The sequence below is a fragment of the Manihot esculenta genome, chromosome 5 (assembly GCF_001659605.2).
Source record: "Manihot esculenta cultivar AM560-2 chromosome 5, M.esculenta_v8, whole genome shotgun sequence".
Classification (NCBI taxonomy): domain Eukaryota; kingdom Viridiplantae; phylum Streptophyta; class Magnoliopsida; order Malpighiales; family Euphorbiaceae; genus Manihot; species Manihot esculenta.
The window spans coordinates 481,932-507,019 of NC_035165.2; the positions used below are offsets into that span (position 1 = coordinate 481,932).

A 25,088-nucleotide genomic window follows, 5' to 3' on the forward strand; every position below is an offset into this window, starting at 1 on the left:
GGTCTCAGAAATAAGACCGCCGACACTACAAAATCGATTGAGGAGATGAATACCCCAATGAGATAGGTGATCAGTCTCAAAAATAAGAAAGCCAGCACTACAAAATCGGTTAAAGAGATGAAGACCCCAATGAGGTGGGTGACCGATTTTAGAAATAAGACTGTCGGTACCACAAAATCGGTTGGAAAAAGGAAACCTCAATGAAGTAGGTGGTTAGTCTCGAAAATAAGGCCGTTGGCATCACAAAACCAATTGAGAAGACAGAGATAATGTTGAAGGCCCACCCTAGCAAGCCTATAGGCCAAGAAAAGCCGAGTTGAGGAAACAAAGAAGCCCAATAAGGTAGATGACCAGTCTCAAAAATTGAATCCAGCACCAAAAGGCCAAGTTAAGAAAAAAAAAGTTCGAAAGCAGACCAGTGTGCTAAAGAGCTTGGACGATTAAGAGCAAAAGTGCTTGAAAGTGCTTAAAGATAGATAGCTCAAAAGAGCAAAAATGCTCGAAAATCGCTTAAGAGCAAATAGTCTAAAAAGTGCTTAAGGGCAGATAGCCCGAAGAATGCAAAAAGTCAAAAAGCTCGGATGAATAATCAGGACTAAAGAGCTCAGCAAAGAGCGAAAACGCTCGGGAGATACTTGAAGGCAAATGGCCTGGAAAGTGCTTAAGGGCAGAGAGCTTAGAAGATGACAAAGTAAAAGCGCTTGGATAACGAGTGAGGGCTAAAGAGCCCAGAAGGACAAAAACCTAAACTGCTCGGATGAAGACTCAGTCTAAAAGCCCACAAGAAAACATAGAGCAAAAGTGTTCGGACTATGGTCTAGGGCTAGATGAGCCCGGAATGCAACAAAAGCAAGAAGAGCTCGAATAGAAAAATCAAGGATAGGAGCACGAAATATGCAAAAAATAAAAATGCTCACAAGCAGACTAAGGGAAAAAAAGCTTGTAAGCGTACTTAGGACTGAGTACCCAGGAGACGTAAAAGAGTGAAAGGCTCAAAGAAAGGAGTTAGGGTTAAGAGCCCAAAAGAGCAAAAGGGTTTAGATAAAGAACACAAAGAATAAGGAACTCAGAATGAATAATCAGGGCTTTGAGCCCCAAAATGCTTAAGGGCTGATAGCCCGAAGGAGCAGAAAAATGCTCGAAAGAAACTTGAGGGAAAATAGCCCGGAAAGCGAATAAGGACGAAAATCGCCCAAAAAGTGCTTGAGGGCAAAAATGTCCGGAAGTTATGAAGAGCTAACCAGAGTCGGGCGAAAAATCAAGGCTAAAGAGCTAAAATGCTCGTAAAAATAATCAGGGTTAAAGAGTCCGGAATGATATAGAAAATCAAAGAGTTTTGACGAACGTTTAGGACTAGAGAGCCTAGCAAAGAGCTAAAATGTTCGTAAAACCAATCAACTGAAGCGCTTATTAAAAGACCTAGGGCTTAAAGGCCAAAATACACCTCAGAGTAAAATGCTCAGAAGAAGACCCAAAAGGACATATCATTAAGGTCAGGTCGGAAAGACAATGTTAGAAGGGCAGAGCAACCAAGTCAGACCTTCCAAAAGAAAAAACTACCAAGGTTAGACTTTCCATGAAAAAGACCACCAAAATCAGATCTCCCGAAGGGATGATTATCAAGATATAAAATTTACTCTCTCGGTTTGGTCTATGTTAAGTTGACCAATTTCATCAATCGCACTTCCCTTCGAAATTCATAAGTGTCAACCAAATGAACAGATGATGTCAAATTAGCAGGACGGGTTCTCTTCTTCGACGATCATAAATAACCGTTAGAGAAGCGAAATGATAAACTGATAATGTATCATGACACGTGTATACGTGAATCGAAAATCTTTCTATCTGATAGGATCAGGCAGTTAAAAGTCTGACCTATTGAGTATAATGAATCAGACGAGCAACACTCCTGATATTACCCAAGCTCGAAACAGACAGATCAACCTCCTCAAAGACCGGAGAGGATGGACAGACCGACTTTTTCAAAAGCCCGTACTATAACAAGACTTTGAATGCCGACGTGGCTGACCTCAGTAACCGGAAGGAACTCATTTCTATGTTGGTCAGATGAGTTCGACACGACCTGATGAAGTCAGGGTAAAGATGCCGACCTCCTATGAGCTGATCGCCTTCTTGGTTCAACACAGGGATCATAAACGCGCATGTGGAGGGTATGAACCGGCCAGCTTCGCATTTAGTGTCCTATAGTACATCATTAATGTACTGCCTGACACACCTGCACAAAAGCAGCCTTGCTCTATCAGAAAGGGACATGGCACTAGGGGCATCAATTTTATTTAAAAGTATTTATGTACCGAACTAACCTGAAAAAAGAATATCTCCTCCTATGAAAATGGACCTATCTCTATCTCTCACAGTCACACAGGGAGAATCCAAAACCACCATTCTCTTCTCTTCTCTTCTTTGTTTTACTTTCTTTAACTCCATGAAGTTTTCAGATCTGATTTGAGCGTCGAAAGGTCTCCATCGAAAACTTCCTTAGTGGTCCTCTGGCCGTCTTCTTCATCTTATAGGTCCTTGTAATACCCGGCTAGACTCCGGTATCGGAATTCCTACCGTCCGGTGGAATCTCGGATGTCAGAGACCTCTAGAAGGGTAGAGTCATGTTTTTATGAAATGTTTTTATGTTTTAAATGATTTTAAGTGTGAATTAAATGAGTTTTACATGAAAATAGCTTTAGAGGAAAACCCAGGTTCGGCCGCCGAAAGTCAAGTTCGGCCGCCGAACATGCATGCGTTTTGGAGGCACGTTAGGCCCCCGAAAGCATGAGTGAGGGAAGTCAAGGTTCGGCCGCCGAACCTCATGTTCGGCCGCCGAACATTGCATGGATACGGAGGCACATTCGGCCCCCGAACGTGGCCTGGCCAGCCACATATAAAAGGGTCCCTTTGGTCCGCACGGGCGAGCTTTTTCTCTCCCATTGTCGGCCAAGGTGAGTCTCCGCCGCTCCTCCCTCGATCTTGAGTGTTTTCCTTAGATCTTTCATGGTTTTCACGAGTTTTAACTTCTATTTTGAAGATTTGTGAGCAAAGAGCAAGTTTTGGGTGCTTGGAGGTTCAAGGAGCTCAATCTCTTCATCTCCAAGCTAGGATCGTCTTCCCTCTCATTTCTTCAAGAGGTAAGCTCGGATCCACCCTTATTATGCATTTTAAACAAGTTTTATGCAAGATCTATGGGTAGGAATGCATGTTAGGTTATATGTTGAGTTATGAGTCGATATATGTGTTTTTGAACAATGTGGTTAATGTGTATGTGTTGGATGTGTTGTAGATGGGGTTTAAGGTAGTTTGAGACCCCTAGGAGCTTGTGGTATGAGTATGCATGTTGTAGAGTAAGATTTATGCATGATTGATGATATGGGAGGCAAATGTGCATGTTTGAACCAAGTTTCTGCCCTTTGGCAGAAACCAGGTTCGGCAGCCGAAGGAACTTTCGGCCGCCGAACCCCCTTGTGGAGGCAGCATTCGGCTGCCGAAGCTTGCCCCCGAAAGAGGAGTTTCGGCTCTGTCGGGCAGTTTCGGCCGCCGAAGGTGCCCCCGAACATGCATGAGTTTCGTCTCTGTCTGGGACTTTCGGCCGCCGAAGGTGCCGCCGAACCTAGCTGAGTTTCGTCTCTGTCCAGGACTTTCGGCCGCCGAAGGTGCCGCCGAAAGTGCCCTGTTCAGCCATTTCATGCATGTTTTCTGTGATATTTTCAGGATGTTTTAGGGGGTTTTTGGGGGATATTTTAGAGATATGTTCAGGTATGTTTGGTCCCTCATTTGAGTCCACCTGTGTAGGTTCGGACCCGAGGAACCGAGGACCCCAGCAGTGAGTTCAGCTGCTTCGGTATTGTCAGAGTCAGCCAGAGGTGAGTGGAACTAAACTTAATCTTTTAAATTAAATGTTTTATCATGTTTCATGCATCATGATTATGCTATAGGATGATTGCATTAGCTTCACGAATATGCCTCATTGCATCTATTGTTGTTGATGTGGGTGAATGTTGGATGACCCAATTAGTCCATGACAGGAAGACCAGGACCCCATTCTACGGCCTGGCACGGAAATGAAAGTCCAGGACCCCATTCTACGGCCTGGCACGACTGTGGACTCGAAGACCAGGAGCCCAGAGGAGGCCCTGGGATAATGGTAAGTGACGTATGTATGACAGGAAGACCAGGACCCCATGCTACGGCCTGGCACTATGTTAGCTTGGACTAATTGGTGACAAGTTCACCCAACCCTTATGTGAATTGTTTGTGTTATGATGCATTCCATTTGAGCATAGTGTTAATGTGTTTTACTAGCTCTACTCACTGGGCTTTTAGCTCACCCCTCTCCCTTTACCCCCAGGCTTGCAGGTACAGTATAGAGCGGGAGTCCGGATAGAGTAAAGAAGTCATACTTATGTAATAGCTAGCAATGGACATGATCAAATTGTAATGTAAAAGTACAGTATAGTTATGTAATGAGTTTTATGGATGATTAGTGTGTGCTTGACCATAGAATGTTAAATCCCTTTTACACATGATCTTGGTTATTTTTATGTCACTTATGTAAACCAACTCAACAGATGTATGTTACCCATTGAGGGCACAGATAAGATCCCACAGAGGGATCAAGATTATGTTAATGTTATGTGCAGGTTGAGTTTGGTTGATGTTCCATGGAAAGAAAAGTTTTAATTTTTATGTATATTGTTGATCATGTATGGGATTAAGCAGGTTCACAGGATGCATGTTAGGCTTGCTACGGGTCCCGGCGGCCTTAAGTCGACCCGGATCCTAGCGCCGGTAGCGGTCCGATTTTTGGGTCGTTACAGAATGGTATCAGAGCCCTAGGTTCATATGGTCGGACCTAGAGTGTCGGGCTCATAGAGGTTATAGAAGGTCAAGCACAATAGGAAAAGATCATGTCCACTAGGATAGGATGTGGAGTCCTGTCTTGCATGATGATGTGAAATGCCATGACTTTATGCATGTGCATTAATGATATGCTATGATATGTGATGTATGTGATGCGGGTTCATGTGTGCCCACATGAACCATATGATGCTAATGTTGCTTGTGATGTGTACTGTTTTTCAGAAAACAGGATGAGAGGAACTCGTCGATCAGCAAGATTGACTGGAGTACCACCTGAGGATGAGGGCATGAGCGCCCGTCCTCCTACATTGCCTAGGGCAATGTCAAGCAGGTCCAACAGGGACAGAGCAGTAAGAGACCCTAGAAGGTCTTTGGATCTGAGTAGAAGCAGATCAGTAAGGGGAACAGTGCAGGGAGGAGTGTCTGAGGATATGGAAGTAGATCAGAGGAGGGATGGCAGTCTCGGTGTGAGCATGCCGGAAGAGGGCATGGGAGAATCAGAAGGAGGCATTCAGGCCTCGAGTTATGTCCAGCCACATCACTACCCACCCCATTCACACCATCCAGGGTATTCGATGGGAGGTACATCGGATTACCCCAGTTTTAGCCCTTATCCTTCACATATGCCATACCCACCTTACTACCCACCATACTCTCAGTATCCCATGTATCCACCTCCACCCTACTATCCAAATCCAGAAAACCCTACCTCAGAAAATGTTGTGCCATCTCCACCACCTGCAGAACCAGCAGCCCCAGTTGCTCAACCACCTAGACCTAGCTCAGCCAGTGGGAGCAAGGTTAAGATGACAGACTATATGAAGCTGGGTGCTCCCCAGTTTGAGACCGGTGATGATCCGTTCGTGTACTTGGAGCGGGTCAAGGCAATTACAGATGAGATAGGGGCGGATGACAGTAGAGCCATTCAGATGGCTGGGTTCACGCTAAAGTGCAAGAAGGCACGAGAGTGGTTTAAGAATTATGTGAACCCGAGAGTGGACAGCATGACTTGGGAAGAGTTTGCAAACGAGTTTGCAGGATGGGCATTCCCTGATAGTTCAAGGGAATTGAAGATGATAGAATTCGAGCAGTTGAGGCAGACTGATGACATGAGTGTAGACGAATATACTGACAGGTTTATGGAGTTGCTGCCATTTGCAGGGCAAGACCTTAGCACAGACCAGAAGAAGTCAAGGAGGTATATCATGAAGCTCCATCCCAGGTATTCCTCCTTGGTACAGTCAGCAGACAGAGAGAGTTTTCACGCCATAGTCGATATGGCTAGGAGAATGGAAGCTAGTGCCATCATTCAGGGGACAGTTAAACAGACAGTGGCACAAGCTTCTGGTTCTAAAACTCCGGGTGGGGGAAAGTTAGATCCCTCTACCCTTAGTGCAGCAGCTTCAGGTAGCAAGAGATGGGGTAAACCCAAGGGTAAGAAGAACAAGTTCTGGAGTAAAGTCAAGTCCAGTCTGGGATTTGGGAGTGGCTCAAGCTCTGGCGCGGATAATGCAGTTTGTGCGAGGTGTGGTAAGCCACACAGGGGAGTATGTCGATTTGGGACGAACACCTGTTTCAGATGCGGTCAGGAGGGGCATATGGCTCGAGATTGTCCAAGAGCGGCCCCGATGGCTCAGTCCCAGCAGACAGCTTCAGGCAGTGTAGCGCAGCCAGCAGCTCCAGCCATGACTCAGGCCAGTGGCAGAGGCAGAGGGAGAGGAGTAGCCTCTTCTTCAGCGGGTTTCAGAGGTGAAGGTCCATCAGCTCCGGCACGGATCTTCACAATGACACAGCAAGAGGCAGATGCATCTAACACCGTGGTGGCAGGTAACTTAATTATTGGTTGTTCAGATGTATATGCCTTGATGGACCCTGGTGCATCTCATTCATTTATTGCTCCGAGAGCCGTTCAGAGGTTGGGGTTGATGATCTCTGAGTTAGAGTGTCCTCTCTGGGTCAGTGGACCCAAGTGTGATCCATCAGTGGCAGAGTCAATCTGTCAGTGTAGTCCAGTTTTTGTTGAGGGGAGATGCATGTCCGCCGACCTTGTGGTTCTAGACTTGACAGACTTTGACGTCATTCTAGGGATGGACTGGTTATCTACCCATGGTGCTACCTTGGACTGCAGGGACAAGGTAGTCAGGTTCAGAGGTCAGGATGGATCAGAGGTTGTCTTCAGAGGAGACAGGAGGGGTACACCTAGAGGTATGATCTCAGCTCTTCAGGCTCGTAGGTTGCTTAGGAAGGGATGTCAGGGGTATTTGGCTCATGTGAGAGAGCTTAATAGTCAGGTTAGAGAGCCCGCCTCGGTGCCAGTGGTTAGAGAGTTCTTAGATGTGTTCCCAGACGAGCTGCCAGGTTTACCACCTGCTAGGGAGATAGAGTTCGAGATAGAACTGATGCCTGGAACCCGACCGATCTCTATCCCTCCCTACAGGATGGCGCCAGCAGAATTGAAAGAGTTGAAGGAACAGTTGCAGGAACTGGTAGACAAGGGCTTCATCCGACCGAGTACCTCACCTTGGGGCGCTCCAGTTTTGTTTGTGAGAAAGAAGGATGGATCCCTTAGACTTTGTATCGACTACAGGCAGTTGAACAAAGTCACTACCAAGAACAAGTACCCATTGCCAAGGATCGACGATCTATTTGACCAGCTAGCAGGAGCGGGTTGTTTCTCCAAAATAGATCTGAGATCGGGGTACCATCAGTTGAGGATCAGGGAAGAGGACGTACCAAAGACAGCTTTCAGGACCAGATATGGGCATTTTGAGTTCCTTGTGATGCCGTTCGGGTTAACTAACGCCCCTGCAGCATTCATGGATCTCATGAACAGAGTGTTTGGCCAGTACCTGGATCACTTTGTTATTGTCTTCATAGATGATATCTTAGTGTATTCCAGGAATGCAGAGGAGCATGCCCATCATCTGCGGTCGGTTTTACAGACCCTGAGGGAACATGGCTTGTATGCCAAGTTCTCCAAGTGCGAGTTCTGGCTAAGGAGCATTTCATTCTTGGGGCATGTAGTGTCAGAGAATGGAATTGAGGTAGACCCCAAGAAGACAGAGACTGTGGCTAACTAGCCTAGACCCACTTCAGTGACAGAGATCAGGAGTTTCTTGGGTTTGGCAGGTTACTACAGGAGGTTCGTCCAGGACTTCTCAAGGATAGCAGCTCCTCTAACCAGACTAACCAGGAAGAACCAGAAATTTCTGTGGACCGACCAGTGCGAGGAGAGTTTTGAAGAGCTCAAGAAGAGATTGACTTCAGCACCAGTTTTAGCTCTGCCATCTAGTGGTGAGGACTTTACAGTCTTTTGTGATGCGTCCCGTGTGGGACTGGGATGTGTGCTTATGCAGAATGAGAGGGTGATTGCTTATGCATCTAGGCAGCTGAAGAAGCATGAGTTGAATTACCCCACACATGACCTTGAGATGGCAGCAGTAATCTTTGCACTCAAGATGTGGAGGCATTACCTCTATGGGGTAAAATGTGAGATCTTCACAGATCATAAAAGCTTGCAATACATCTTGAGTCAGAGGGATTTGAATTTGAGACAGAGGAGATGGGTAGAGTTGCTGAGTGACTATGATTGCAAGATTCAGTATCATCCGGGTAAGGCGAATGTCGTGGCAGACGCCCTAAGCCGGAAGTCACTAGGCAGTCTATCCCACATCACGGTAGAGAGGAGACCAGTGGTGAAGGAGTTTTACAAGCTCATTGAGGAAGGTCTACAGTTGGAGTTGTCTGGTACAGGTGCCTTGGTTGCTCAGATGAAAGTGACACCCGTATTTCTGGAGCAGGTGGCTCAGAAACAGCATGAGGACCCAGAGTTAGTGAAGATTGCCAGGACTGTTCAGTCAGGCAAGGGCAGTGAGTTCAGATTTGACAATAAGGGGATCCTCCGCTATGGGAGTCGTTTATGTGTACCAGATGACATAGGGCTAAAAGGAGACATTATGAGAGAGGCTCATAATGCAAGATACAGCATTCACCCCGGAGCCACCAAGATGTATCAAGATCTGAAAAAGGTTTATTGGTGGCCAGCGATGAAGAGGGAAGTGGCACAGTTTGTGTCAGCCTGCGAAGTATGTCAGAGGGTGAAGCTGGAACATCAGAAGCCGGCTGGAATGCTTAACCCGCTACCTATTCCAGAGTGGAAATGGGAAAATATAGCTATGGACTTCGTAGTGGGGTTACCGGCGACGTCCAACAGATTGGACTCCATATGGGTGATTGTGGACAGACTCACCAAATCTGCTCACTTCATCCCTGTCAGGAGTGGCTATTCTGTGGACAAGTTGGCGCAGGTGTACGTTGATGAGATAGTCAGACTGCATGGGGTTCCTGTTTCTATAGTGTCAGATAGAGGGCCCCAGTTCACCTCCAGGTTTTGGCGGAGTCTGCAGAATGCCATGGGTACTAGATTGGATTTTAGCACTGCCTTCCATCCACAGACAGACGGACAGTCAGAGAGGACCATCCAGACCATAGAAGATATGCTCAGAATGTGTGTGCTGGACTTTGGCGGTTCTTGGAGGCAGCATCTACCTTTGGTGGAGTTTGCCTACAATAACAGTCATCATGCTAGCATCGGGATGGCTCCATATGAAGCTTTATATGGAAGGAAGTGCAGATCACCTGTTTGCTGGGAAGAGGTAGGAGAGAGGTCCTTAGCAGGACCCGAGCTAGTAGAGATCACCAGCAGAGTGGTGCCCATGATCAGAGAAAGAATCAAGACAGCTGCAAGCAGACAGAAGAGTTATGCAGACATCCGCAGAAGACTAGTAGAGTTTCAGGAGGGGGATCTGGTATTGCTCAGGGTGTCTCCAATGAAAGGAGTGGTTCGGTTCGGGAAAAAGGGTAAGCTGGCTCCGCGGTACATCGGACCCTTTGAAGTCTTGCAAAGGATTGGGACTGTATCGTACAAGCTGGATTTACCTGCTTCAATGGAGAGAATCCATCCGGTTTTCCATGTTTCTATGTTGAGAAAGTTCGTGTCAGATCCGGGCAAGGTTCTTAGTGAGCCTGATGTGGAGATCCAAGAGGATCTCACCTATGTTGAGCAGCCAGTACGGATCCTAGACACCCAGATCAGGAAGCTGAGGAACAAGGAAATCCCGATGGTGAAAGTCCTTTGGAACCACCACAATATTGAGGAGTGTACTTGGGAGACACGGGAGTCTATGCTCCGGCAATATCCTCATCTCTTTTAAGGTTAGATCTTTATGTGTTTATGTATGTATGTTATGTTGATTGCTATGCATGTGCTAGTCGAGAAACATTCGGGGACGAATGTTCTTAAGGGGGGGAGAATGTAATACCCGGCTAGACTCCGGTATCGGAATTCCTACCGTCCGGTGGAATCTCGGATGTCAGAGACCTCTAGAAGGGTAGAGTCATGTTTTTATGAAATGTTTTTATGTTTTAAATGATTTTAAGTGTGAATTAAATGAGTTTTACATGAAAATAGCTTTAGAGGAAAACCCAGGTTCGGCCGCCGAAAGTCAAGTTCGGCCGCCGAACATGCATGCGTTTTGGAGGCACGTTAGGCCCCCGAAAGCATGAGTGAGGGAAGTCAAGGTTCGGCCGCCGAACCTCATGTTCGGCCGCCGAACATTGCATGGATACGGAGGCACATTCGGCCCCCGAACGTGGCCTGGCCAGCCACATATAAAAGGGTCCCTTTGGTCCGCACGGGCGAGCTTTTTCTCTCCCATTGTCGGCCAAGGTGAGTCTCCGCCGCTCCTCCCTCGATCTTGAGTGTTTTCCTTAGATCTTTCATGGTTTTCACGAGTTTTAACTTCTATTTTGAAGATTTGTGAGCAAAGAGCAAGTTTTGGGTGCTTGGAGGTTCAAGGAGCTCAATCTCTTCATCTCCAAGCTAGGATCGTCTTCCCTCTCATTTCTTCAAGAGGTAAGCTCGGATCCACCCTTATTATGCATTTTAAACAAGTTTTATGCAAGATCTATGGGTAGAAATGCATGTTAGGTTATATGTTGAGTTATGAGTCGATATATGTGTTTTTGAACAATGTGGTTAATGTGTATGTGTTGGATGTGTTGTAGATGGGGTTTAAGGTAGTTTGAGACCCCTAGGAGCTTGTGGTATGAGTATGCATGTTGTAGAGTAAGATTTATGCATGATTGATGATATGGGAGGCAAATGTGCATGTTTGAACCAAGTTTCTGCCCTTTGGCAGAAACCAGGTTCGGCAGCCGAAGGAACTTTCGGCCGTCGAACCCCCTTGTGGAGGCAGCATTCGGCTGCCGAAGCTTGCCCCCGAAAGAGGAGTTTCGGCTCTGTCGGGCAGTTTCGGCCGCCGAAGGTGCCCCCGAACATGCATGAGTTTCGTCTCTGTCTGGGACTTTCGGCCGCCGAAGGTGCCGCCGAACCTAGCTGAGTTTCGTCTCTGTCCAGGACTTTCGGCCGCCGAAGGTGCCGCCGAAAGTGCCCTGTTCAGCCATTTCATGCATGTTTTCTGTGATATTTTCAGGATGTTTTAGGGGGTTTTTGGGGGATATTTTAGAGATATGTTCAGGTATGTTTGGTCCCTCATTTGAGTCCACCTGTGTAGGTTCGGACCCGAGGAACCGAGGACCCCAGCAGTGAGTTCAGCTGCTTCAGTATTGTCAGAGTCAGCCAGAGGTGAGTGGAACTAAACTTAATCTTTTAAATTAAATGTTTTATCATGTTTCATGCATCATGATTATGCTATAGGATGATTGCATTAGCTTCACGAATATGCCTCATTGCATCTATTGTTGTTGATGTGGGTGAATGTTGGATGACCCAATTAGTCCATGACAGGAAGACCAGGACCCCATTCTACGGCCTGGCACGGAAATGAAAGTCCAGGACCCCATTCTACGGCCTGGCACGACTGTGGACTCGAAGACCAGGAGCCCAGAGGAGGCCCTGGGATAATGGTAAGTGACGTATGTATGACAGGAAGACCAGGACCCCATGCTACGGCCTGGCACTATGTTAGCTTGGACTAATTGGTGACAAGTTCACCCAACCCTTATGTGAATTGTTTGTGTTATGATGCATTCCATTTGAGCATAGTGTTAATGTGTTTTACTAGCTCTACTCACTGGGCTTTTAGCTCACCCCTCTCCCTTTACCCCCAGGCTTGCAGGTACAGTATAGAGCGGGAGTCCGGATAGAGTAAAGAAGTCATACTTATGTAATAGCTAGCAATGGACATGATCAAATTGTAATGTAAAAGTACAGTATAGTTATGTAATGAGTTTTATGGATGATTAGTGTGTGCTTGACCATAGAATGTTAAATCCCTTTTACACATGATCTTGGTTATTTTTATGTCACTTATGTAAACCAACTCAACAGATGTATGTTACCCATTGAGGGCACAGATAAGATCCCACAGAGGGATCAAGATTATGTTAATGTTATGTGCAGGTTGAGTTTGGTTGATGTTCCATGGAAAGAAAAGTTTTAATTTTTATGTATATTGTTGATCATGTATGGGATTAAGCAGGTTCACAGGATGCATGTTAGGCTTGCTACGGGTCCCGGCGGCCTTAAGTCGACCCGGATCCTAGCGCCGGTAGCAGTCCGATTTTCGGGTCGTTACAGTCCTATTCCTTAAAGACAAGCATAGAGGGATCTAACGGATCGATCGCAGAATGATGATCAACTTAGCGAATCAGACCTCTGCTTAGGTATCCTCATTTAAACACCTCACCGGATCTCACTATTTATCACACATTAATTTATCTACCTAATTAATCATTATTAATATATTTTTATAATTAGTATCATTTTAGTTATCAAAAATTAAAATTTTCATTTAATTAAAGTTTTCATTTTATTTTATTTACAATTTATTTTTAATTTTATAATAAAAAAATTAAATTAATATTATAACTATATAATGAATAATTTTAATATATCAAATAATAAATTTATTCTTCATATGAAACAATATGTAATAGATACTAAATATGAAATAATATATCAACTTGTTTATGAGTTTAATTAATTATATGTAATAGATACTAAATATGAAATAATATATCAACTTGTTTATGAGTTTAATTAATTGTTTGTTAATGTACTTGTTCTTAAACTTATTTAATAAGTTTGTTCATGAGCTTACTTGACGAACTAGTTCACAAGTTTATTTAATGAGTTTGCTCGCGAACCTATTTAATGAGTCAATTCGCGAGTTTGCTTAGGAATATGAAAATATGCTAGTTCGCAAGTTTTAACGAGTCGAATGCTATTTAATTCAAATTCGATTCGTTTAAATAATGAGTTTCAAAATTGAATTTGAGCTCGACTCATTTAAAAAATGAATTGATTTCGATCGAATTTTTATTGAGTCAAATATCAAATAACTCATAAATATTTTGGTGCGTTTAGTATCCTGATCTCAAAGCGCAGGAAGTTAAGATTTCCCTTGACCGTGCTTAACTCGTTTAGCCGCTTAGGGAAGGCGAGTGTGGGTAATTAATCAGTTTCCACGAGATGACTCAGGCCATACACTGCACCTTCAAAGGGTTCAAGTTGGCCCTCAACTGGAACAAAAACAGAAATATGTCCCAACTGATTAAATAAATTTATAATTATTTTAATTCCACTTGAAACTTGAAAAATAAATAAAGTAAAACCAACATAGCACCTCATTATCCCACAAATGTTCAATTTCAGAGGTGATTTAAAGATTAACAATAGTAATTTCGTAAATTTGTTCACAAGCATAGCGGCATGCATCTGAAAGTGCACATATATATGTTTATGACAGAAGAAAGCAAGCTATAATCAAGAGATTGGTATAAATTATTGAATGATAAATATAAATTGATATTGAGTTTAAAATATTAGATAACTTGATGAATATTATTAAGTATTAAAATAAATTATTAACTAAAATAGTAAACTTAATGTTTAAATCTGGGAAACAATATTTTTTGTATTTTGCAATAATATAATATTATCTATAATTGTATGATGTATTATTATTTTAAATTAATTATAGAGTTTATATAAAATTAGAATTCTTACTCTATTTGTATCTAACTTCTTACTTAATTTTTTAAAAATAGAAAAAAAATTATACTTATTCAAAATATGACTGATCTGAATTTAATGAGTTATTATGACTGCAGAACTCTTTTTTATTCAACTATATTGATCGAACCAGATTACACGATTATCTAATATGATTGATTATAGGCTATCTAAAATAATTATGTGATACGTTGGTCTTACTATGTGGTCTATACTTAGTGATATTTCATTTATTTTGATTTTTAAAAATATTTGTATGCAGATAGTTAATTACGAATGATGTTTTTTGATGTAGGTTTGATGTGCTAAAAAAATAATGATATTTATATTTTTTTTAAAAAAAAATTCGTATAACAATTTAAAAATAAACTTGTATGACCATGACATTTAAAAAATTACTGCAAAAGTAAATATTCATGCAAGCTTATGATCCAAAAGTACAAGAAATAAATGTAAAATAACTTCCAAGAGGAATGATTGAGGTAGCAAAATGGGGATAGTAACAGCGTTGGATTGTATATTACGAAGTTTAAGAGTTGTAAGAAGATAAAAGAAGATAATCCTTTTCTTGAGAGTGATGGGATAAATATATTTATGTCATAAAATATTATTTTGGAGGAATGATTATATTTTTATAAGTTAAAAAGTAAATAATTAATGTCGTGCAATTGACTTGATATTTAATTGATTAAGATCATATCATCCGATTAAGATCATATCATCTTAAGACACATGCTACATTAAGGTTATTGTAACATGTATATTTAAAATTTTTTTATACAAAATGCAAAATGAAATCGAAAGTTACCGAAATAAAAATAATTGACTTAATATCAAGTGAAACTCTTTTCGGCCGATAGTTTGTAAAACTTCTTATACAAAATGCAAAATGAGATTGGAGATTATATTATAAGAGGTCTCAATAAAAAATGATTGAGTTAATTTAGGCGATACTCTTTTCGGAAAATGATTGAGTTAATCCTAGGTGATACTCTTTTCAGTCACACATGCTGCTAGTCCGAAATGAAATAATAAACCTTGATTTATGATAATTAATGGAGTTCGAATCAGAGGCTTACACGTGTCCTGATCTAGTCAGATTATTTCAAAACATTTGAATTTGCCTTATAGTCAAAATTACACCATGTACTCTATTCCGACTTAATTCTTTTTTTTTTTTTAAATTTTTTATACAAAATACAAAATGAAATCGAAAATTACCTAAATAAAAATAATTGAGTTAATATCAGGTGAAACTCTTTTCGGTTGGTAGTCTGTAAAACTTCTTATACAAAATGCAAAATGAGATCGGAAGTTATATTATAAGAGGCCTCAATAAAAAATAATTGAGTTAATACCAGATGATACTCTTTTCGGAAAATGATTGAGTTAATGTTAGGTGATACTCTTTTCGGTCACACATGCTGCTAGTCCAAAACGAAATAATAAACCCTAATTTATGATAATTAATGGAGTCCGAATCAGAGGCTTACACGTCCTGATCTAGCCAGATTGTTTCAGAACATTTGAATTTACCTTATAGTAAAATTTGCCTTATAGTAAAAATTACACCGTGTACTCTATTCCGACTTAATTCTTTTTTTCATCGAAAAAAAAAAAAAAAACCTAGGATAGCTACAGTTTCAGGGTAAAAATTTCGAGAATAATTCTCCTGTTGAACATTCCCTTGTACATTTTCTCCAAACCGTAAACACGGTGATATTTTACAATACCCATTTGAAAGTGGTAGCTTATAGTCTGACTTCACTTATTGGGTTGGGAATTGGGATGGTGTTCAATTCATTCCTCAACAGGAAGGAGTCTATTATTACGCCACATTTTGGGACAATCTATTGGCATTATTCATTTACTCATCGTCCGACTCTTCATAAAGAAAATGGACTGGTATGTCACAAATGCTCTTTAAGCAATGCACATGCAGCATCAAGCCATCAACCATGAATGACAAAGTGATAAAACTTAATTACAAAAGTATGTGTGAATAAACTAACAATTAACTTGCAATATAAAATGTAGTGATGTGGTAGTGACCAAAGTACAAAACTGAGAAGTACAACTCTCACCTTGTAGTACAGTTTCACACCCATACTGCTCTTCTAAAGGTTCTCCATGGTTGTCCCAACGGGTGTAAAAGGGATACCCTTAGGTCTAGCGACTCTATATCCCACAAAAACAGAGATGCATAAAGACACTACTGAAAATAGAAGGGCTATGGCACCGCCCACATCTCCTGAGCCGCCTGGTGATAGCATTGAACTGCCAGGAGAGATATCTACGGGTATCCAATCACAGTTGATAGAAAAATGACCAGATCCATGCCATGGATTCCCATCAACAGGATACCAGAATGCAACAGCCATCTTGCTAGATCCACTAATTGTAAATTGAGCATCCTGCAGAAATTTTGACAAAACAAGTCATTCAAGCTCTATTACTGCTGCAAGGTAATACTTCTAACTATAAAGTTATCGCACAACATATGTCTTGACAATATATGCACTTCAGTTAGAGTAGTAGCCCAGCAAATGACTAACGCAACATGGAGCAAGAAAGTTCAATCATGATTGCAGCAAGGTGTAGCAACCAAATTTTAGAGATCCTCTGAGCATCTCATAAATAAAACATCGTGCAATAATAAATAGGAATCAACACGATCTGCTGGCTTCTGCTGGTTATAGTTCAAGGTTATAACCCACTTTCCTTGAGCAACACAATGAGCAATAGTCGGTGCAAGCAATTCTAAAAGATAATACCACTACATATTTGTCAGATAAAATCGTAATATAGCACACCAGTTACTAACCTGCTGGAGACGATCCATGGTTCTTAAAGGCCTAGAGAATTCAAATAAATAAGTGCCTTTTTGACCATCAGAACCATAAGGACTGTCTTCCTCTACAAAACCTGTTAGTTAAATATTAAAAGGTCAAGTCATTTAGAAGAAAGATGCAAATTTTATTTAAAAAAAAAAAAGAAAGAAAAAGAATGTGAATAAAGGTAGACAATAGTCCACTTGAAAGCACAAGTAAAAAATATAAAAACAGACTGAGCATAAATGATATGATACAGAAACCAAAGTAGAAGTTCAATGTCTCAAAGTCAATATTTGTAAGTAAATCCATATGTTTGTTTGCTTTATAGAATCAATTTCCAAACACTGCACTTTGGAGTTTGGACACAGAGTTATTGTGCTTTCTATTGGCTCTTTCATGCAGGTCATTCTTCTCAATGGTACAACAAAATTTGTTTACAGTTGCCATTGTGACCAAGCTACAGTAGAAGGGTGGGTTCAATGCTTTAATACCAAATTGTTATAGAACAGAAAGAGAAGAGGCCTAAGCGAACAAACTTTACCTAATTATCAATAGTAATTATGGTAATAAAACTAATAAATACTATAAAACCTACATTTATGTATAGAGTTTGTTTGATCTAATTGGGATTAAAAAATCTAAATCAATTCTAAATAAAACAATAAATCCCTAAATAATAAAAATATAAAATTCCAAATTGTTCAATGAATATAATTTCTAAGTTCCCTGAGAAATAGCCAATAAATAGATAGATTAAATGGACAGACAAACAGACAAATAGATTGAGAGAGAGAGAGAGACAGAGAGAGTTACCTGAGTGATCAGTAAAGATAGTGTGCCACCATGCCCCCTTCCAATTATTCTGTGCACTAGAATCATTTCCTGACATGGAAAATTATCAACCTTTAATAGTTTGATGATCATTTACTTATTATAATAGAGATTTACTAAAAATAACTAGAGGCATAAATGAGGAGAGGAAGAAGTAAAAGAAATTAACTTGATGTGATTACAAGGAAAGTAGAAGTCATTTTATAATAAGCTCAATCCTAAGAAATAAGTAAATTTCATGCACAAAAGGATTTTGTTTTTTTTTTTTAACAATAGTGCTCCTAGTGTGCAAAGCTCCTCCAGATCCTGTCAAGGTCAAAGGAGAACCACCCCAAAAAAAAAATTACTTTTTTTTTCCTTTTTGGTTCTTTATTTTCTTCCCCGGATAGGTGCTTTTCATATCTAGTGATAAAAAGGCAAGCTTAACAATGAGCCGAGGTTCCCTTCACATAGAAAAGAACATGCTTACTTTTGACTTTAGACTTTAAAGACACCTAAACAATTCTGAAGCTTCATTGATAGAGCTTTAAGAAAGAAAAATGGAAAAATTATAATTTAAAGATCTCATTTCTTCTTTGGTCAGATAAACTTTAGATTCCTTAGCATGAAAAAATTCCAGTTATTTTGCCCACTTTAGAAAGGAATCTACCAGATTTCTGCAGTTTAGACTAGTAATTCTTCCTAGGTAAGGCTGTAACCAAGATGGACTGAAGAGAAGCCCACAGTCAGCCTGAATTTTCTGGAGGAGCTCAAGCTCACACTCAGACTAGCATTTTATCTTTCATTCGTTTAAAAAAGGCATGGGTAAAGGTAAAAGTGAGTATGAGAGAACTTTGCTACAAACTATAATATCAAACCAAAGGGAAGACAAGTTAATTAATAAAATCAAGAAATAAAAGTAAAACATGCAAATATGGATTAAGCACAATTCAAGCTATCCTCTGGGAATATTTAATATTAAGGATGAACTGACTAATATATCAAGATCTTTATAAAGAATTCCAATATCTAAAAAGTGTGAAATAGACAATATCAGAAAAGGCAAGCTTGACTTTTTAAGAGCACGTCATGATTTCTAGTTTCTATGCCAACTGCCAGGTGCATATTGTCACTTTCTTTAGTGCCTTATCCCACTTTGTTTGTCTTCTTATATGAAGTCCCATCATTTTCTCATGATATAAGCATGTTTTATTTCCCATTAGAAAAAAGGATAACTAAATGCAAAAGATACCTGAAGGACCAATTCCATCAATGTATCTACAGTGTGGATTCCATGCATATAGATCGACCAAATGGCCAAACCTGTTCAAAAAGAGAATGACAAGATAACACATAAATATCCACTGAGCTGATTATACAAGCATCCACCAATAGAAACATCCTGCTCCAATTTTTTAATAGTCAAGAAGTGAATATTTTATCACCTGTCACCACCATTTCCATCTCTGTTGTCTATCAGATTCCCACCATAGAGCCGTCCAGGAATAGCATTTCCAATTGAGAAATGCATCATGTCTACTTCGTGGCCTTTGCAAGTTTTACTGGTGCAAGAATTAGTTCCTTCCTTACAACCACCCATCTAAAAACACACAAATGTTTTCACATAATCGAAAAGACCATGAAAATGAAAACTAATTTGCAAATACTGACAGCAAAAGCACAACAACCAGTTGAGCCACTTACATTGTGGTAGGTGGCGTGGTCACCGATTGGAAACATGAGGGCCACAGATGGGCATTTATTGTTATTGCTGCAGAGAAGAAAAGGTTTCAATCGAATAAAATTCTTCTCTCTGATAAGTTAAAGCACCAGCAATCTAATCATAACTAAACGTGCATTTCCCTGATTATCCCAAAAATATGTTATGCCAAGTACAGCCAAGTGTTTGATGTTATCATGATAAAATCAAAACTTCGACCACAAAGCAGAATAGGCAACAGTCTTGAGTGATAACACAAGCATAAGAGGTATTTCCCTCAAATCTACGTATGTCGTAATGTATATCAAATTATAGTTGATCTATAAGAAGGATAGGGTGGCAATTGACTTGGAACAGCCATCTACATACGTGATATTGGACATGTTTAATGGATCAAGCGCATAAAGGAAGTAAATACAAAAAATCCTGAACATTATAAATTCACTTTCTGCTTTTTTCCCCTTTTTGGAAGGAAACTTACCCTTTCGCGTAGGCATAGTCCCCATCAACTTGCAACAAGAAGAACAAATCCTTACCATCGTGCAAGGCCTATAACAACCCCAAGCGTTTCTCATCAGGAGAAAAAAAATGTAAGAGACAAATTTGACAGTGGATCCACAAAAAGTCACCATGCTCTAATACTCCAATTTGTAACTGATTTAAGCATATCGGACATCACATAAAGACTTACGATTCACACAGTTTTTAATTGAAACCTACCTTAACGGTCATTTTTCCACCCTTGTACTCTTTATCGTCATCGGGGTCCAGAGCAGGAAGAAGAGAGAACTCGAATCCATCAATATCATTCCAATCGTCGGCGTGACCATCGAGGGTGACAATTCCGGGCCTGAACTCGGCCTCTCCATTAATGGAGATAGAGAAGTCAGAAATGGGGAAATGGCCTGTATGTTGTGATGATTAATGAAGAGGAAAGATATTCCCCGAAATTAAGGAATTAAAAATATTACCATGTAGTACGCTCTTCAAGAAGGGGGGAGAATCTCTTTTAACATCTTCATCCCAGAATTCATCATCTGCAAGCAATCCACTTCCGTCAATCTGTCTACGATTTCCGGGTTATTAGGTAAGAAGCAAGGAACACTCTTTAAACCAAATCCCGTGAAAGAAGGTGAAATAAATAAAGTAGTAAACTAAGCCGAAGCACTGCATTGCCATTTTTTTCTGAATTGGCTCCATTTTTGCAAATATTAATATTAAAAACCCATAAATAATTAATTATCATAATTTCAAATCTTTCCAAGCAAACTCAACTATATATATATAATTACTTTTCTTCATATTAAATCTTAATTTAAAATAAATATTTATCTCCGAATATCCCCGAAACCAAAAAATTAAAAATATTACCATGTGTTGCATTGCCATTTTTTCCCGATTGGCTCCATCTATTTTTTACAAATATTAATATTAAAAATCCATAAATAATTAATTACCATAACTTCAAATCTTTCCAAGCAAATTTGACTATACATATAATTACTTTCCTTCTTATTAAAGCCAAATTTAGAATAAATATTGAGAATATCTAATATTTTTAAAGACCTCCGAAGATTTTTTATCAGACACTTGTTACAGTTATAGAATCCCTTTCTTTCATAGCATCAAAGGCCCAGTCCAGTCCTACTTTGTAATCCTAACTAGTATCATGTCTCTTCCATTCTCTCTCTCTCTCTCTAATGTGGCTAGAGTGGCTGAGATCACTAAGTAGGGCTCACACCTCCCCAAGACAGCCGCAGGAGCCACCTTCACCAAGGTACTTCTCCTGCTCATCTTTTAAAGATATTAATGACGTTATCTTAGAAGAACAAAATGGATCCAAATCTCAATCCCAAACCCCCAGAAGACCCTCCATTTTCCACCGCGCCTCCCCACTCCACGGCCACCACCGCAACCACTCTAAAACATTCATAATTTCACCACCTCCTAACCAGGATGACCACGAGATCATCCTCTACTTTACCGGTCTCGGCATTGTTCGCAAAACATTCGAAGATTGCAGAACCGTCAGATCAATCCTCCGTGGATTTCGCGTCCCAATTGACGAGCGAGATTTGTCCATGGATGCCGGGTATCTCGACGAGATACAGATGATCACATGTTCCAAAAAAGTTAAGTTACCTGCAGTTTTCTTAGGAGGGAAGTATGTTGGTGGGGCCGAGGAGATCAAGGAGATGAATGAGAGTGGTGAGTTGAGTAAGCTGATTGGTGAGTTACCCTTTGTAGGAAACAATAGTTTCTGTGATGTTTGTGGAGAGCTGAGACATGTTCTTTGTGCACAGTGCAATGGCAGCCATAAGATCTACTCTGAGAAGCATGGGTTTAGGACCTGCACATCGTGCAATGTAAACGGTCTGGTTAAGTGCGGCCTATGTTATCCCGTGAACCGGCGGCGAATGTCAACTTAGCCCTCTATCCAAAATAGAAAATATAGAAATAAAATAATATTAAAATAGAAGTAGCAGCTGTTTTTTCTTTTGCTTATTTTCTATTTTAGAAAAAAATAGAATACAGGAAAGTGGGGACCTTCCTATTTGGGTTCTTATATTTGATAGGATTTGTTTGATTAGATGTTTATAGACTTTTTGTTTTTGGCACATATGTTTATATTATTTGTTTGATTAGCAGTATGTGTTTGATGGTTTATGAATTATTTGTGAAACTTGTAAATCTTTACTTGTTGATTTTTATTTATTATTTTTCTAACAAGTCCCTTTGATACTATTTATGGCATGTTAATTGAATTTGTGGGCCACTGTTAAAAATAAAAGTTAGGTTTATTTGGGAAATCATGTTAATCTTGACAATTTTAGTTGTATAATTACTTTTGAATATCATAGAAACTCAACCCGCCTTCCAGCACACTATTTCATTTTTTATTCTGTACCAAGACCCAGTGTCTCCATCATCAGAAATTGGAATAATGTAGTCTGAGTTATTTCAAGCTGGATTCTCTAGTTTGTGACTATACTTACATGTCCCTTGTCCCGAGCAACATCAAAAGCTGAACGGCCATGATTATCTGCGATTGTGGGTCAGAACCCATCTCAATTAGCATCTCTACCATCTTATGGTCACCATTTGCCGCTGCTCTATACAGTGCAGTCCTGCCATCTTTGCTCTTAGCATCCTTATCTGCACCGGATTCCACCAACACCCTAGCGCACTTGATATTCCCCCTACCTGCCGCCAAATGCAACGGTGTCCTTCCTTCTTTATCTCTCAAATCCAATGGCCCAAAACTATCCAATGAATCCAAAACTTCGTCCGTCCGATCAAATACTATTGCCCCGTGCAGCTCGCTCCAGCCTTTGGATTGCCACTTTGCGTCCATTTGATGAAAGCCCACATCATCCGCCCGTGCGTCAATCTTCAACCCAGCTTCAAGCAGTAAGTTCACCATACCCTCAGGGTCAGCCAACTCAGTAGCAACTCGAAGGAGCGACTCAGCCCCTCTCGGTGACAACTCAGAAAGTATCGACCTTTGCCTCTTTATTATATTCTTCACAGAGTTAACATCCCCACTGCTGACAGCGTGCCGGAGAAGAAATGGACCGACGAAGGCAACCTTGAGCTTAAAATCTTGAGTTGACCAGAGAGGAAGGGAAGAGAACCATGAGTTGAGAGAATCGGGGTTAGTCAAATCGGATGAATTGGGAGGAAACGGTCGGAGGGAGAACGAGGGAAAGAGGATGGGAGATGGGTTTGTGGTCTGAGTATGATTTGAAAGATGGTAGAGGATGAAGGAGGGATAAGCCCAGTTGGTGGATTAACCAGGAACTTGTGCGGCGATGAAGTTTGGACCTTGAATGCTATTGGGGTAGTGGCGGAGAGAGACCTGAGGCGGACGTTGGCTCGGCATTTGGAATTGAGCATAAAGTCTAGACGAAACTCTGAGTCTGATACTTCGATGAGCGGCCTCTCCATTAATGGAGATAGAGAAGTCAGAAATGGGGAAATGGCCTGTATGTTGTGATGATTAATGAAGAGGAAAGATATTAGTGTTTGAGACGATGCATGCACGTGATTCTGTGGGGCTCATGCATGGGTGGCCAATTTGGAAACTTGTCGTTACTTATGGAAGATGCAAAAACAACACTTTAATCGTGGGACGGCGTTTGGGTTTGTCTTTGTCCCTAATGTATTAAGACTTAAAGTATAATTACATAATAATTAAAAATATATATTTTCTAACTATTTTTTATCTTTTTTAATACAATTGATAGCTAAATATCTTATGAAACGATATAAATTAGAGATTTGAATAGATAAAATATTTTCGAATATTTAATTTGATGGAATTTTATTACAATGAATTTGAATAAAATATATAATTAGATTTGAATAAATTTGATGGAATTTCATATTGAATAATCATTATCTAAATTTATTTATATAAATAATTAATTTAATTAAAATATATATTTTATAATAATATTTATAAATTTTTATATGTTTTCATTTAAAATTATATTATAAATATTTTATGAAATATTAAGTTTTAAAATTTAAATTATTAATTAAAAATTTTATTTATAAATTATTAATTAAAATTATATAAATATGGTATTAGTTTGAGTCATAATAATTGATTTTAGAATGAATTTAAATAATTTAATATAAATTTTCATCGTATTTGAACGACTTTAATTATTAAAAATATTAATCGATTTTGCATAGGGTAATTTTTTGTGAATGTCCTTTCATTATTATTTTAGAGAGATGAACAATGAAATTCATTTTATATCATTTGTTAAATCACATCATTGTTTATGCTTAAAAATAAATAATTAAATTAAATTTAAAATAGTTATATTACACATTTTATTGATATTTGTAAATGTTTCTCTCATAAATTCAGTTTTAAATGTATTTATTAAAAACCATTTTAGTTTTAAAAGTTTGACTCATCAAAATCCGGTTTGGATAGATCAGTGGTGCACAAGTTGAATCAAAATGGGAAAATTGAAAGGAGAAATTTTTAAGTGAATTAGATTTATTATGAAGTTAATAGATATTAAAGGCACTCCGAGACTTAGCTTGGTGGAAAGTGCATTCTAGTAGACTTGAGAGGTCTAAGGTTCTACTCCCCAACCTCTATTTCAAAAAAAAAAAAAGATATTAAAGTAAATTTTATTTATTATTTTATAATATAATTTATTATTTATAATTTTAAAAATTTATTAATCTATAATAAATTGGATCCAAATATATACTTCCCATCAAATGTACTTAAAAATAACTCAATTTATTGATTTATTGGTTTATAAAAAATATTTTCATCAATTTTATAGTAAACAATATTTTATTAATAATAATATTAGTCAATATACTAATATGTAGAATGCTTTCGGGTGAGTATTTATTAAATTTTAAAAATTAAACTCTATCTTATTTTATTTTGTCAATTTTATAACAAACAACATTAAAAAAAGTACGAGATAAATTTAAATATTGTATCATAAAAAGCTACTACTCAATTTAAATAATAATGTAATGCATGGTGGTCAATTTAAGGTCAACGTGAAAGATGAAATTAGAGATTTAAGCCCATATTCTAAAATTCTTAAATATTGATTTCAATTCAACGATTTCAAGTGACATACAGCAAATTTTAATTTGATTTAAAGAAAAATAAAATAACTTAATTAAATTGATGTTAATTTTATTTTAATTTTGCGCGCTTCAAAACCTAACAGATTACTATTTAAATTCAAAATAAAAACCGAACCATGACTCAATTGGGAATGTAATTCCTTTTGTTTGCTCCCCATTTTCTAATTTTTAAATGTGAGTC

The 25,088-nt window shown here is 39.4% G+C and overlaps 2 pseudogenes; both read right to left on the reverse strand.

Moving 5' to 3' along the window:
* Nucleotides 1–25,088, reverse strand: part of LOC122723614 — a 121,635-nt pseudogene that overhangs the window by 57,116 nt on the left and 39,431 nt on the right.
* Nucleotides 20,242–23,286, reverse strand: LOC122723616 (annotated as a pseudogene).